The sequence below is a fragment of the Narcine bancroftii genome, chromosome 2 (assembly GCF_036971445.1).
Source record: "Narcine bancroftii isolate sNarBan1 chromosome 2, sNarBan1.hap1, whole genome shotgun sequence".
Classification (NCBI taxonomy): domain Eukaryota; kingdom Metazoa; phylum Chordata; class Chondrichthyes; order Torpediniformes; family Narcinidae; genus Narcine; species Narcine bancroftii.
The window spans coordinates 91,706,542-91,723,828 of NC_091470.1; the positions used below are offsets into that span (position 1 = coordinate 91,706,542).

The 17,287-nt window shown below is 42.0% G+C and overlaps 2 long non-coding RNA genes across 10 annotated transcripts in view; one reads left to right on the top strand and one right to left on the bottom strand.

The window, feature by feature from the left end:
• LOC138753897 (uncharacterized) overlaps nucleotides 1–17,287 on the top strand; it is a 154,351-nt gene that overhangs the window by 68,600 nt on the left and 68,464 nt on the right. The window lies entirely within an intron of this gene.
• On the bottom strand, nucleotides 1,380–11,047 carry LOC138752410 (uncharacterized). 5 transcript variants are annotated; one of them, XR_011350616.1, is made up of 4 exons: nucleotides 10,166–11,047; nucleotides 8,477–8,697; nucleotides 6,779–6,868; nucleotides 1,380–1,737 (listed from the first exon to the last, which is right to left on the bottom strand). It is a non-coding gene; the product is annotated as an uncharacterized lncRNA (long non-coding RNA). The 5 variants fall into 5 exon arrangements; XR_011350614.1 differs by having other exon boundaries at nucleotides 6,779–6,968; XR_011350615.1 differs by having other exon boundaries at nucleotides 1,381–1,737; nucleotides 6,783–6,885.

Sequence of the window (17,287 nt, forward strand, 5' to 3'; positions counted from 1 at the left end):
TTGCAAGAGCAGAAGTGAAACGTTGATCTCAAGACTTTTTTCCAGCTCCGCCCATAGAGGCGGAGTTCACTACCGATCAGTGGGCCCAGGTATGATGAAACACCACTCTCATCCATGGGCGTCTCCATGGGCGTCTCCGATTGATTGCTCACTTCGCCACCTTGATCGTCCGTCTATCACTGGGCAAGGAGCAGGAAGCAAACAAAGTGGCACGGAAACGGATTTATACATTTATTTTCAGTTTTATAACCGCCGCCTTTCCTCATTGCCTCACACACGGATGATGCCAAGCTCTTGCTGGATCAACTACACTGGAAGGCGGCAGAAATCATTAAGGATCCATACCACCCAGCACATGCTTTGTTCTCGCTGCTGCCCTCAGGAACGATGTGTATATGCCACAAGACTCGCCCCACCAGGTTCAGGAACAGCTGCTCCGCCTCCACCATCAGACTCCTCAACAACAAACTCAATCAGGACTTCATTTAGACCCCTCACTTGTGCAATTGATTGCTTTTTTTATTCTCTTTGTATTGGACAGATAGGTTCCATTCGTTATCTGTTTACATTTCTTTACCTGTACATGTTGAGTGCAGTGTTTTCGCTAACATTAGGTGGTAATTCTGACTCGCCCACAGGTAAAAGAATCTGAGGGTTCCATGTGATGTGTGTACTCTGAGAATAAATCTGAATATCAGATTTTCCAACATTTCTTTAATACCTGTTGGCTTTTAAATTACATCTGTTTGAATTAGCGGATAGGTTTCGCGGTTAGGATGTGTAACCAACACTCGTTAGGTGTCTGTCTGCTAATGGTTAACATTTCTTCATATACCTGTTGGTACACTCGGATCTAAGGTTTCATACATTTGGCGATGAGCGTCACCGGGCATTTCACCACCTCCATCAGCTCCTTTCGAAATGTTCTCAGGGTCAGTACATAAATCCCCATGTTTGTGCAGGTACTTAGAAGCGGGACCATGAATGCGATTGCTGGAAAATCACTGCCGACGAAGTACTCAGCGCCTAAAACACGCTCAGTCACAACGTATACAACTAAAATACTCCACAACAATATGAAACTGCCAGATATGCTGAAAAGTAAAACAATGGATTTCCTCCGTTTCCCGATCTCCGGGTCATTCTCTCCATTTCTGCGGCCCCTGAGCTTCTTGCGGGCCCGACCAGAGAGGAAAATAAATCTGCCGGTCAGTGCATTGAAGGACAAAATCAATACAAATGGAAGGAAAAGAGTTAAAGATAATATGAACAAATCAAACGAAGCCCACGTGGGTGAAGTCAAAAATGCCTTATTCCAGACACAAACCCGCGGTTTACCGTTAGTGATAAAACCTGGGTCCATTGTAAAGTACCAGGGACAGTTTGTAACACAGCTCAGCACAGTCACCGTGCCGAGAAAAAGTGTCGCCGTTCTCTCGGTGCAATATTTTATTTTAACATATTGGCAACAAATGGCAACAAACCGATCGAATGTAAAACCCAGTGTGAACCAGAACGACATCATTGTTGTTGCCCATATCAGGACCCAGTTAAGAGAACACACGGGGGTAATGGTCAGGAATGAAAATGGGAAATATATTCCAACAATGTTCCTTAAGATGACATCATGGATGTTCAGCAAGAGGTCAGCCGCTGCAATCCCCACAAGGTAACGAATGATACAATTGGAGAGGCTGCACTTTCTTCGTGCCAAGGTCACAATCGCCACCAAGTTAACTTCAAGGAAAGAGAAAAAAATAGATGATAATGGGATCGCAATACACCCGTCCACGTATGTTTTTCTGGCCGTGGAATAAATAATTTTTGAAAATTAAACTAATTATCTTTAATTACTGGAAAGAATCGAAGAAATCAATATATGTTTTCAGCACAGCTCCATTTAACAAGTGATTGCGCCAAAATCTGGTGCAAAATACGTGAAATATGTGAGTTCTCCATGAGATTAAATGTCTTTTTTTTGTCAATGTCCGTGATCTGGATCTTATTTTTTGATAAATTGAATAAGCTATTTTGCTGATTACAGAAAAATCGGAGCCATTGTGGACACCAATGAAGATTCAGACTAAATGGGAGAATAGACATAAATGGCAGATGCAGTTTAATGCAGACATTTTGGAAGGGCAAAAAAAGATAGGAAATACACAGTAAAGGGGAGGGCACTGAGGATCGTGGAGCAGCAAAGAGATATGGGAACATTGATACATTGTTACTCGAAGGTGGTGTCACATGTGCACAGTGTTGCAAAGAAGCCTTTTGGCATCTTGGACTTTATTAATCATAATATTCAGTATAGGAGTTTGGATGTTATATTGACGTTTGTTAAGACGGTGAGCCCAAATTTGGACTGTTGTATGGAGTTCTGGGTACCTAATTACAGGAAGAATATTGTTAAGTTTGAAATAGTGCAGAGAAGCTTTACTAGGATGTTGGCAGGTCTTCAGGAGTTGAGTTACAGGGAAACATTGAAGATGTCAGGAATTTTTTCCCTTGGAGCGATGAAGAATGTGTGGAGATTTGCTAGAGGTTTACAAGATTAAGGGAAATATAGACAGATTGGATGTCAGTCGGCTTTTTCCACTTCGATAGGAGGAGATAAATATGAGATGACATTGTTTTAGGCTGAGAAGGGAAAGGCTAGGTGGAACATTAGGGGAAAGTTATTCATACTGAGTGTGCTATGAGCTGCCATTGATCTGGTGAATGTGGGCTCGATCATAAATTTTAAGAACAAATGTGAAATTGGAATAAAAAACATGGATGGGATTGGTCTGGAGGGATATCAAATGGGTATATGACAATGGAAGTTGCAGAAAAATGGTTGGTGGGGCCTAAAAGGGTCGAATGACCTATCTTCTGTGATGTAGCATTCTATGTTTCAATGGTTTTTCCATCAAATTCACTATTTTAACTGTACATTGACTAATATACCAGTGATGTATATGGATATACTAAATTGCATTTAAAATCATGTTAGTGGAACAATCAACAGCCAACAAAGGATAAGAGGGTGAGTACAAATATTATGTATTTAAGTAGATCATGTGATGGATATGATGGTAGCATCTACTAGATGGTTTGCAGGTGCATCAACATTTAATTTCAATGTGAACAAAGCAATGTACAAAATTGGTGCAGAGGGCAGGGGTTTAGATTTCTAGATGTTTGTGATATCTTCTGGTGAAGGTATGACCTGTACAAAAAGAGGAAGGTGGTGGGGGCAGGGGTGGTGGTAATATCCTGGCAGGCAGGTATTGTTCAGCAGTGGGGGAGGGTTGAAACTAATTTGGCAGGGGTTTGGACCATGGGAAGCAGAAAGTGAGTGCAGAGATTAAGGAAGAAAGGGTTAGGGTAGGACAAAAGCATGATGCTATGTGCTCTGAGTTGGCGAGGAAGAACAGGCAGTGTGCAAAGCATAGAGAGGGTCTAGTTAGAGGGGTTGCAATGTGCCTTTTTCAACACTTTGAGTATTAGGAATGAAGGGGATGAACCTCGAGCATACATGGAACTACGATATTGCAGCCATTACAGAAACTTGGCTACAGGAAGGGCAAGATTGCCTGATACAGGTACCTGGGTTTAGATACTTTAAAAAATAATAGGATGGGATGTAGGAAATAGAGGAGTGGTCACGGATAGTATAACTGCTATAGTAATGAAGGATGTTGCATAGGGAGTGTCCATTGAGTCGGTGTGGATGGAAGTCAGAAATAGGAAGAGAGCTACCACTAGGCTGAGTGTAGTCTATAGGCCCCTATATAGCATTCAGGACACCAAGGAGTAGATAAGCAGGCAGATTTTGGAATGGTGTGGGAAATACAGAGTTACAGTTATGGATTATTCAACATCTCTAATAATGATTGGCAGAGAATGTTGACTGGGTGGCTAGAGGATACACCACACTGGATCTGATTCTGGAGAGTAACCTGATCAGATGGTGGACCTCTTGGTGGCGGAGAATTCTGGTAACAGTGACCACAATTTCCATAGTTCCACCTTAGCCACTGAAAATGACATAAACAGTCAAAATGGGAAAGTGCTTAACAGGAGAACAGTAAATTTGGAAGGGATAAGCCAGGAACCAGCGAGAGTAAATTAGAAACAGATGTTTAAGGGCGAAAGTGCAGAGGTAACGTGGAGAACTTTTAGGGACCATGTGTGCAGGGTTCAAGATAGGTTTTCCCCACAGGGATAAGGAAAAGATTGTAGGAAAAGGGAACCATTGCTGATGAAGTAGGTGAGGCAGTTAAGTCAAGAGGCAGAAGGAAGAATACTTTAAATATAGGAAATAGGAAACAGAAGGTGCTCATGAGAAGTGTATGGTAGGCAGGAAGGAGCTTCAGAAAGGGCATGAGAACTTGAAAGAGGCATAAGAAGGCCTTGGCATGTGGAGTTAAGGAGAACCCCAAGTAAGTCTATGTGTACATAAAGAACAGAAGGATTACGAGAATCAAGGTGAGGCTGATAAAGGATAAGGGAGGCACGATATGCCTGGAGTCAGAGGAGGTTGGGAGGTCCTAAACGAATACTATATGTCAGTTTTCACAAGAGAAAAGGACAGTGATCACAGTGAGTTTGAAATTGAACAACCCTGCATGCTAGAGATTGTGAAGATTAAGGAAGCAGATGTGCTGGAATATCTTAAAAACACCAAGATTGATAGTCCTCAGGACTGGCCGATATATACCCAGGGTCGAGATAGCTGGGACATTAGCTATGATTTTTTAATCCTCTTTTGCTATGGGAGAGGTTCCAGAGGATTGGAGAATGTCAAATGTTGTCCCCTTGTATAAAGTAATAGGAAGAAACCTGGGAATTATAGATCATTGAATCTTACGTCAATCATGAGCAAAATAATGGAGAATATTCTTAAGGATAGGATCTTAGATCATTTGGAGAACTAGAATCTGCTCAGGGATATTCGGAATGCCTTTGTAAAGGGAAGGTCATGCCTCACAGGTCTAATTGAGCTTTTTGAGGAGGTAACATGAAATTGGTGAGTGGAGTGCAGTGGGTGTGCTTACATGGACTTTAACAAAACATTTGGCAAATCCACCATGAGAGACTTATCCAGAAATTCAGGAGGCACAGGATTAGTGGAACCGTGGCTGTGTGGACAAATAATTGATTTGTATTAAGATAGCAGAGGATAATAGTGGAAGGAAAGTATTCTGCTTGCAGGATGGTAACTAGTCGAGTGCTGCAGGAATCTGTTCTGGGGCCTCTGGTCCTTGTGACTGTGACAAATGACCTGGAGGAACAGGAAGAAGGATGTTCAGTAGGGTTTCATTTGACATGAATGTTGGTGAAGTTGTGAAGGAAGCTGAGGATTGTCAGAGGTCACAAGAGGATATAGACAGAAAAGTTGAAGATGGGTTTCAATCTGGAGATTTCTGAGTTGCTGCATTTTCAAAGTACTATTCAGAATACCGAGTACAGGGTTAATGGTCAGTTGCTTAAGAGTGTGGATGAAAAGAAGACCTTGGGTTCCAAATCCTTGCATACCTCAAGGTCACCGTACAGGTTGATGGGATATTTTAGGCCTATGGGATAGTCGTATTCACTAATAGGGGGATTGAATCCAAGAGTAGAGAGCACACTTCGAGCATGGTGTGTAATTCTGGTCACTTCATTATAGGAAGGACTTGGAAGCTATGGAGAGGGTGCATAGGAGAATTTCCAGGATGTTGCCTTGATTGGGAAATATATCCTGTGAGGCAAGGTTAGCAGAGCTGGTATTTTTCACTTTGGAGCATAGAAGGTTGAGAGGAGACTTGACAGAGGTCTACAAGATAAGGTGCTTGAGAAGCATCAGTTTCCATGGGAAGGACCAACAAACACAAGATAACATAAGTACAAAGTTAAGGGAGGGCAGTTTTGGGGGTGTCATCCGGGGTAAGATTCTATTTATACAGAGAATTGTGGATACATGGAATACCTTACTGAGGGTGGTGCTGTAGGCTGAAACATTGGGAGCATTAAAAACTCAGAGAGACACGTGGATGAAAGGCAAATAGAGGGTTATGGGGTAGGGAAGGTTTAGCATTTCTTTTTCGAAGGAATATATGGTCGACACAACATCGAGGGCCGAAGGGTGTGCACTGTGCTGCATTGTTCTATGTTCTATGAAGAGGCAAAAATTAGAGGTGACGCCATGGGTTGAATTTTTACAGTGAGAGTTGTAGGTTCTTGGAATGCCCTGACAACGATTATGGTTGGTGCTGTATAATGAGGAGATTTTAGGGGATCCCAGGATGAAAAAAAAACAGTTAAAACTGAATGGATAAATTTAGACTTCATTGGAAAGAGGTGTAATTTATCAATGGGGAAGTGAGGTGGGTAGGTTGGGTCGAGCGATGAACGCGAGATAGGACTAGTTGAGATTGAATAGGTAGGGGAAATATTACAGGGTGAAGTGATCTGGGTCTCCAGAATGTCCTTACCACATATCCAGAACGTGGTAAGGAATGATCACAGCACATGGAACTTTATTCCAAAAGGACAGCATTATTTTCCAGAAAAGAGAGGCTTTACTGTAATATACAGGGGATTGGTGGAGTCGTGTCTGGAACAATGCGCACAATTCAATGGACACCGAAAAAAACCCAAATGTAGCATGGTCAGAAGGAGTCGAGATAAGGTTCAGCAGATGATGTAGTGATATGATAGAGTAATTCTTGCAACAGACTCGAGAAAAGTTGTGTCTGTGTTCGTTGCGATTAGGAAACATGATATGTTTAAGCAATCAAAGGATACCCACGCACACAAACTTCAGGCAGACAGCACCCGAGGTCAGGATTTCCTGTGCTTGGAGCCAGCCGTTCCTGCTGCAGCTGCTCAACTGTGCAGCCTGTGGGAGAGGGGAAGCTGAGAATCGGACAGGGATATCAGTAATGAGGTACACGAGCAATACAAGGACCGTACACAATGACCAACAGATGCCAGACCACCTGAAACAATAAACATTGGCAGAAAAACGAAAGCGATTTAATGAACATCGAAGTTCACGGTGAACTGCATTGAAAGATCTATGGGGTGTATGAGAGGCAACGTTGATTTTCACTTAAAATAATTAAGGGCTGGGAACTGAACTCTAATTCCACTTAATTATCTGTTATCCACAATCAACACGACAACACGTGCAGGTCCCTTTCCTCCACCTTATTCATGAGTTCCCTGCAACAGTAGATTCACCTTCAGGATCGATGTCCCGCAGCGCATGGACATATTCCCAATCATAAAAGGTATCGCTTTTCTCCAATTATGTTCGATCACAGACACCGGATTCCCAGGATGGAAATCCATGCAACAACGGGGCACCACTTCTCTGGACAGGAATTTACTTAAAACAGGAATAGCCGATCCCAAACATTCAGAAAATGAAAAGCTGCACCAATCCTTGAATGGAACCACAGATGGAAATATACAAACTCACTCTGGATGTTGGAAATATGAAACAAAATTGAATATAACAGAGAACTTGAAAATATTCAAATATGCTGTGCAGGTCCCAGTCGGGGACAATAAAGAGCATCGCCCAGATATTTTTTGAATATTTTATTTATAGTTTTAAAAATTGAACTCATCTGTCACCAACACTTTTTAACAAATCTGTGTCAATTTCAGCTTATCCTAATCTCATCTATGCATATTCTTTGTCATGTCCAAGACTAACACTCCTTTCCCTTTTTCCCTTCCCCACCCTATTCCCTCGACCTCAAATACTTAACACAAAGACGAAAATAAGAAACCTAAAAAAAAAACAATTAAGACATTAAAAAGTACAAAACACAGGGGTAAATCATATCAAGGAGTTATGGGTATGGCCTGGACCAGCAGCTAGAGATTGGGGGGTGTTCACTTTGTTTTCCTGACTTTTCCTGGCTGGACTGAGGCGGACACCGTGCCCTCAACCCCCTCTCCAGCCATTGTGAAGGAATCGGATTGAGCCAGACCGCGTGGCAAAGATGTCTTTTTTACACAGCCGTCCTCCTATATGTCTCAGATACGGCTGCCATTCTTTTATGGAAGTTGCCATACGTTCCCCTCAAGTTATCGGTAACTTTTTCCAGGTTAACTCAGGCTTGCAGCTTCCTGCTCCATTTCGCAGTACTCAGGCAAATGTCAGATTTCCTGGCTGCCGCCAACGCGATCATTAGGAATTGAATTTGGAAGCATCATTTTAAGTTTTAGGTCCATAATTATTACCCAGCAAAAACAGGTCAGGGTCCTGTGGGAATTCTTTACCAATAGTTTTCCCTAGGAATTCACCAAATTCTCGAGTTCAGTCCAGAAAGACCTCACTATGGTACATATCCACGTCGCATGCACTAAGGTACCTATCTCAATGCGGCAGCTAAAACAATGATCCGACAGATCAGTTATTGACCCGCATATTTTTTGCGAGTCAGGTACAGTTGATACAAAAAAATTATATTGCACTAGCCTGTATCTGTACCTGGCATTGATCACTGCTGTCATGCTGAGCTGAGCAGCATCGCTCATCAATTATTAATCCTAAATCCGACTCACACCTCTGTCTGGATTTATGGTGACCGTTTGCGTCCTTCTTCTTGGAACAGGGAATACATTGGCAAAATGAATTTCCACGTGATCCCCTTTCGAATCAAGGTCTCTAAGTCACTGCACTTTGGTAGGCACAGTTGGACCCAATTTGATCTGCAAAAAACGATACTATCTTAAGGTAGCAGTGGAATATCTTATTTTACAAATTGTAATTCTACCTAAGATGCTCAAATGACATTAATTTTCCTTGATTTTCCTTGATGCCATTCCAGCACCAGGTGTGTAGGATCCTATTACCCATTGTCAAAGATGTTAGCCGGTTTGGAGTTAGGGGAATTTCTGGAGACAACCCTAGTTTTATTCCTAAATACTGATTTAGCTCACCCAAAATGTGAATAATCTGCTATAGTATGGCACTGTCTGTTTTCCAAGATAGCAATTTGGCATCCCCCTTGGATATAAAGTCCTCTGCTACTCTCAAGCCTACCAAGCACAGACCAATTTATACCAAGGATTGTACCTCTTCCCCCACCTGCAAAGAGTGAGGACATGAATGTTATTGGGCTGACCAATAGTATTTGTTAAAGACCGGCATCTGTAATCCACCAAGACTAGAGTCACAGGTTAATTTCTCGATAGAGATCCTGGCTACCTTCCTGTTCCATAAGTATTTTTGTGGAAAAATTGCCCCTGGGCAATGTCACAGGCAAGGTCTCAATGAGATATTGGAGTCTTGGCAACGCATTCTTTTTTCATGCAGTTAACCCTGCACATCTGTTTAGGTCCTCCTCGAATTTTTCCCAGCAAGGGGAATTTAATTTATGCAAATTATTTAGATTATTATCTATTTTAATTCCCAGGTACAGGATCCCATTTTGTGGCCACTTTAGGTAAATATTTACCTAAAGTCTCCCCATGGTCTTCCAGAGTAGAGGGCAGCTTCGACAATGGATTTATTGGGTCTGTCAAATATATCAGAACATCATCAGCAAATAAACTGATTTTATGTTCTTCTTGTGCCACTTGGAACTGCTTAATGTGTGCATCCTAATGAATGGCATCAGCCAAAGATTCCATGCCAGTATCAACAGAGCTGGAAAGAGTGAGCATTCCTGTCTGCTTGACCTTGTAAGCGGGAAGGCTGAAGAAATTTGCCCATTAATCACAACTTTTGCTTTGGGTGCATAATACAGCACTTTTATCCAACTAATCCTATCACTATTTTCTCCAGGACTATGAATAAAAAGTTCCACTTTAACCTGTCAAATACCTGTCCTGTATCGAGTGGAATGGCGAGCCACCACCCACCCCGAACTATTTCTGGCTTGCATCAAATGTATTCTACTTAGCAGTCTGCCCAAGTTGTCAGTTGCATGCTTTTTTGCACAAAGCCCATTTGATCTTTCTTGGTTAGTTCTGGCAAATGCTTCGCCAATCCGCCAGATAAACTTTATCTGGAGTGGAAGTGCAGTTAGACTCACAAAACAGATCTATCTGTGCTCTTACAAATCTCCAGTTTCTTTAACAGCAATGCATTATGATGCCATCTGTATACCGTTTCCTGTTTGTCCGGCATCTTTATCCTGACTACTAAAGGTGAATGATCTGAAAGTAGACTCACCATGCACTCAATAAGCTCTATATGTGTTAAAGCCAGGAAAACATCTATTCTAGAGTAGGAGTAATGCTGAGTCGAGTAGAAACAATAATCAGATGCTTGTCTCCACACATCTATCGAGTTCATATTCTTCATACTGCAAATAGTGCCAGTGGCCATCTGTGTTTTCACTATTATTTTCATTGACTTGTCCAAAACAGGATCCAAACAAAAGCAAAAAAACTCCACAAATTAGAAAATTCTCTTTTGCTTCTGCCAATCAGGAAAATGTCCTGCCTAAGTTTTTCATCATCTATATTTGGGTCGTATAGATTGTCCAGGGTCCAGTACTTGGAAAAAAATTGACAGTGCACCACTACAAATCTACCTTTTTTATCCATTCATTGGAACACTCCCTGACCAAAATTGCCACCTCCTTGCTTTCAAACCGAATGAGAAAGCCAGTACCTGGTCCACCCATCTTCTTTTGAATTTTTGGTGTTCGACTACTGTGAAATGAGTTTCTTGGAGGAAAGCTAGGTCCACTCCCAATTTCTTTATGTACGACAGGACACTTTTTCTCTTAATCTTTCCATTCAGACTATTCACATTGAAACTCGGAAATGTTATGCATTTAGCCAGTTGTCGTACCAATATTTCCTTTGTCGCTCAGAGATCCTTCCTCATTCAGCCCCTTATTATGAGCCATCCCTACTCAACAGCCACATCATTTCACTGAGTTACAGACATCCGCTTTCAATCACCTAAATTGTCCACAACTCAGTCAGGTTTGTATTTTCGTTAGGCTTTGTCAGGTATATTCTACGCTATGACCGTGCCTGAAGAAGTAGAAGCAGCCCTTTAAATTGCCGTTCAGGTGGCAGCGTTTAAAGCGCAACGCTGGCCACCTGAATGACGCATGATGCACATGATGCGGCTCTGAGCACAATGGGGCTCCTGCCCAGTGTCAGCTGTGATCAGTAGCCTGACCCTTTTACGGCTAAATTCAGGCGGCTGGGGGAGCCACTGAGCTGGGCTGATTATCCCTCTCGGAGGAGGGAGTCGTCGCTCCCTCTCCTGCACATTCAGATGGCCTCCAAACAGCCGCATATTGCCTAAACATGCGGCTTGACATGCTGGGCAATTGGTCACCTGAAAGTGCCTTCTGTTTCAATCTAGAAGAAGTCTTTCACTTGATCCAAGAAAGGGTTGCTGAAGAATATCTCTAATCCAGCCAACATCCATGCGCAGAAGCGATCAAAGTTTCGGGTTTACGAGACCCAAATAGAAGAGTAAACTTTCCAACTATCAAAGAGGAAAGAAACAAGGGAGGGGCCCAGAGCTGATGGAGAAGAGGACGGAGGATGAGAGAGGCGGAGAAACAGTGAAGAGTCAGATTGGGGAATAAAAATGAGGAAGTCAATGGGGAAAGAAACTTTGGAGAGTAAAAATATATTCAGGTGTAAAATCACGACCGAAGGGGAAACGTGCAATCTGATTCACTCAAATCTAAAAGAAAACTGTCGACCATTGACTGGTGATCCCTCCAGAAACAATGCTTGTCCTACTAATCTATTACAGAATTTTCATTCTGACTGTGGGAATATTCAACGACTTCAGTGAATCTCGAGCCCGGACGGATGTGAAACTGAACAAGTTCTCAGTCAGCTGAGCGACCACCGCGGAATCACACCGTGCCAGACAATTCACATCCAATCTCTTGCCGTTCAGTGAGAAATAAAGTCGTTGAGAGCAGGTCAGCGTCGTTCAGTTCTGCAACAGCGACCAGATCCAGGAACACCAACCCCACCGCCCTGGATTGCTTGACCGTGAATTTAGCAGAACAAGCTCATCAGCGTGTGATTCCACCCTGGCCACAAACTCAGCCTGTCAACTGCTGTCGTGTTCATGGGACTTGTCCGCACATTGAACTGTGAAAAGGAGGCCTGGCAACTTTACCGAGATAACGGCTTGGACTGAGACACCGGGTTAATTTAAAGGAAACCCCATCATTGAGCAGACGTCGCTCATCGATTTAATACCTATAATACCGCATCCCATGAATGCGGTCCACATCCAACACCAGCAACTGGCTGGCTGACTGGGAAAAACACGCCGGGTACATTTGCTTACCTGGAACACCGACAGCTGCCACAACAGGATAATAAATGGCAATGATTTGACTTAGTAACCAGGCTCCCATGTTCTCAGAGAAGTGACAAATCAAACGTCAATGAAACACATTTTTAACGGCATCTCTTCTTATAGAAGAGAGGAATCTCCAGCCGCACGGATCTCTTGGTAATTGATGTGAGTTGTATTCAATGAACAAACTAGTTATGTCACCTGCTCCCAGAATAACAGCAATGTGGGGATTGCAGACTCAAAGTGGAAGATCCACCATCAAAAGGCATCGTTTGGATGCCATGTCAGTGAGCAATGATGACATGTATCTGGATTGTGAGAGGGTTGATGTACACTCATTGGGTCACTGTGTTTCCCATGTTTCTGCATCTGAAAGTGCTCTGTTCTGGTCGCATGAATGTGTGGATCCATAATAACTGAGGGTAAACTGTGAACTGCACCGCAGTCGAGGAAAGCAATTGGAAGACAGTATAAAGAGACGCCAGTGTCACTGGAGTTATCAACATTTACTTTTATCCTGACTCAATTCCTACTATTGGTGGGAATAATAAGATATCTTATGCTTGGAGTCAGAGGAAATGTGATAAATGAAGATTCTGCATCAGTATTTACCCAGGAGCGTTACATGCAAAATCAAGATGAGGAGAATGGTGTGGAAAAGGCTCGTGTGCTGGGACGTTTGAAAGAAAAGAACGAGATGGGTCTATTTCCGACATAAGTCGTGACAGACCTCGTTGATGATAATTTATTTCAAATTATTGGAAAAGGCAAAAACAGAGATGATCTGGACCTTGACAAAATAATTGATATCGTTAAGAGGCGAGAGGACCCGAAATCCAAGCAGCAAAACCTGTGAACCACGCCAAACGGTTACTGAAACAAAAGTTGCTTTAATTTTCTTTGAATATGAAAATACAATCAAACTTTAACTTATCTCTATTGACTCACTTAACCTACTTAACCCCCTTCTCATTCTAAACACACCTGTGTGTAAGTTCAGTAAAGTGCTTTGGTTCACAGTCCAATCTCACTGGTTGAGGCCAATACTTGTACTGTGCACAGAAGTTAACATTAAGACAGTTCACCAGGCTTTGGTGCTCAACAGGTAAATAGTTACCACTCAGAAGGCTCTTGTTGTTTTTCAGAGAGAGAGAGTTTTTATTGTTCCAGGACATCACCATCTGATTCCATTTTATTTAGCCACTCCAGTGTCTTGCTCACGAAACATGGCCACCTTTAGGGTTCTCCAGTTGATAACCTCTTTCTTTCAGTTCAGGGAAACACTGGACAGCCAGTCCTCTCCTTTGCCCGGGCCATCTTTCAAAGCTCGCCAGCTTGTCCCTCTGGAACCAATGTCTGTGTCTCTCTCCTCCCTCTCTCTCTCTCACTACCTCCAACTCTGAGAGCTTAGCCTGTTTTTTACTGTTCTCTGGCTGCGAAGATCACATGACCTTCCAGACAGTAAATGGTCTTTTCCAGACAAAGCTGCCAAATGCTCTTTTCCAATCAAAGCTTCCAAACAAAGTTGCCACTGTTGTTACATTTGTTGCCTTTTGCAAATGACTGTCCATCATGAGTCTAAGCATCTTTCAAAAGCACCTACAAAATCTCTGTGTTTTAAAGTGTTTGTGTGTGACCTGTTCTAACAAACCTTTCCCCATTTACCTCGCAAATACCTCTACATACTCTGTTACAGTATATTCCATCGAGTGAAGAAATCGAAATGTGGTGCAGTTTCATAATTGCAGTTGAAAATTGCAGCCACCTACACATTCAAAACTCAAATCAAACAAGTCGAAGAATGTAACCATGATAGTTCTCAAGAACAATTGAACAGCATGTCAGGAATCCCAAAAGCGCTAACTTCGACGTTGTCTTTTGTAACGTTAATGGTTAAACTGTACATGACTGTCCATTTACATCACTCCCTTTCCTGACATGTTCAGGTGACAATCTCCCTTTAGATTATTGCCACTGAATTGGCTATCCCCACATGTACCTGCATTACACTGCAACAGCAATGCATTTGTGTACTTTCATTATCTTTTCCTGTTACCCTTCACTGGTCTGGAATCCACTTCACAGATCAAACTGCCACTGGAGACTCATTTGATGATCTATTCACTTTCCGCTGATCGATCGTAAATATTTATTGTAAATCTCCATTGTACCAGTGCTCAACCTTTTTCTGGTGCTCATAAATGGACTCACTTATTTCAGAGGTTTGCTTCCACCCTACCAATGAGTTCTCCATTCAATGCTCTCTCTGATTTTACACAGCAATTTCTTGTGCAGAACTTCAACAAATTCAATTAGAAAGTTCAAACACACAATGTCAACAGGTCCACTTGAGGAAGGAAGGAGTTAAAAGCCAGTGAGAGTAAAATCTAGATTTTGCAGCATTCTAGTAAGGCAGGCAAGGCAATTCAAAAGGTCCAATTAGCACCATGACTAACTATAGGAATTTTTTCTGAACCAATCAATGAGCAGGTCTGATAATACTGTCAATCTTATGTAGCAATGGAATTTATGCTTTGTAGCAATTGCATTGTGTAAGAATGTATAGTATAAATTTTTTTATTGGGCCAAATATAACCCGACTCATGTGTAAACTGAACAAAGGCAAGCTGTGAACACAAGGTCAGTCTCTGCTAGCCTTTATAGAGAGAGTGGGGCGGTGTAAACAGTGTAAGAAACACAGCCACTACTCCATGACCATCTGCACAGTTGTCTTTACTGCTGGGTGAGCGAGATTGTGGATCACACTGAGCTCTTCACCCTCCAGTGCGGCAGGACCAGCAGGTGCGGCATTCCTGTTGAGTCGTCGCAGAGCAATGTGTCCAGGCTGCTAGGCACCCAGACATCCTTGATCTACGTGTCCTTTCACTTTGATGGCCAGCCCCGGCTCTTGGGCATTTGTAAGGTAGTGGGGAAACCTAACCAGTGTCCTCCAGTGGCTGCATTACAACCTATTCCTGTTGTTAAGGAATCTTTCATTAAAGATATTTTGGATTGTGTAGGTCCCTTGACGAAAACTCAGTCTGGAAATCAATACTTGTTAACAATTATGTGTGCAGCATCAAGATTTCCAGAAGCTATACCATTAAGAAATATTAAAGCTAAAATGGTGGTGAAGGCTCTGGAAAGATTTTTCACAGTGTTTGGATTACCAAAAGAAATTCAGTGTGATCAGGGATCTAATTTTATGTCTGGATTGTTTCAACAAATAATTGATGAGTTGGAAATAAAACAGATCACTTCATCTCCATATCATCCTGAAACTCGCAGAGCTTTGGAAAGATTTCACTCTTAAAAATATGATGAGGATTTATTGTTTGGAGAATGGGAAAGATTGGGATGAAGGTATTCATTTATTGTTGTTTGCAGCAAGAGAGGTGTGAAGGGGGTCATTAGGTTTTTGCTTTTGAATTGTGTTTGTACATCAGGTTAGAGGTCCTTGGATGTTATTAAAAGAACAGTGGGTTAATGAGGATGAGCAGTTGGACTTGCTTGATCATGTTTCTAAATTTAAAGTAAGGCTACAAAAAGTGTGGAATTTAGCTTGAGAATTTAGAAATGGCTCAAGGTAAAATGAAGTGTTTATTAAATGAAAGCTCAAGTGAGGAAATTTAATGTAGGAAGTAAAGTTTGATTTTTTTTCCAACACATGACAATCTTTTGAAAGCTAGATTTTCTGGTCCATACACAGTTAAATCAATATTATCTATGTTGATAACACTCCAGATAGAAGGAACAAAACTCAGGATTGTCACATAAATATGTTGAAACCTTATTATGAGAATAATGGTAATGGAGACCAATCTGTATCAGAAGTTTTGGCTGTTGACAGAGTGGAGGAAGTGGTGGATCATGAGGTAATGGAAATAAAATCTTGTGAGGATAACCTTAAAGAAACCATGGTTCCTGTGCACTTGTCTAACTCAGAAATTTTGAAAACTTTAGAGAAAAAGTTAGTTCATCTTAATTCACAAGAAGAGATACAGTTGAAGGATTTAATTTTAAAGAAGACATATCTTTTTCCTGACGTTCCAAAAAGGGCATCAGTGATTTATCACAATGTGGATGTTGGTGAGTCAAATCCCATTAAACAACACCCATACAGAATAAACATTCATAAAAGTAAAATTATGGATCAGGAGGTGGGATATATGTTGAGAAATGACATTATTAGTCCTTAAAACTCAGATTGGAATTCTCCTTGTATTCTGGTACCGAAACCAGATGGAACTATTAGGTTTTGTACAGATTGCAGGAAGGTTAATGCAGTAACTAAAACAGATACTTATCCTATTCCAAGAATGTCTTACTAAGTTGAATTTGTTGAAGGGTTACTGGTGTATGCCTTTAACTGAGAGAGGAAGGAATATTTCAGCTTATATTACTCCATCTGGCTTATAGGAGTACAATAGACAATAGGAGCTGGAGTAGGCCATTTGGCCCGTCGGGCCAGCACCGCCATTTTAGATCATGGCTGATCATTATCATCAGTACCCCTTTCCAGCCTTATCCCCATAACCCTTAACTCCGTTACACACAAGAGTCTTATCTAACTCTCTTTTGAACATAGTCAGCGAATCCACCTCTACCACCCTATGTGGCAGAGCATTCCACAGATTCACACTTCTCTGGGTAAAAAAATGCTTTCTCATCTCCGTCCTAAAGTGCCTACCCTGTATTCTTAAACTATGCCCTCTAGTCCTCGTCTCCCCCATCATTGGGAACAAGTAATCAGACTTCACCTTGTCTATCCCCCTGATGATTTTGTATACCTCAATCATGTCCCCCCTCATCCTTCTAAACTCCAATGGATACAAGTCCAGTTTTTCTCGCCTTGCTGCATATGACAACCCTGCCATCCCTGGAACTAACCTTGTAAATCTGTGCTGCACACCCTCTATAGCTAGTATGTCCTTCCTCAAGTTTGGAGACCAGAACTGGACGCAATACTCCAGGTGGGGTCTCACCAGGGCCCTGTATAAC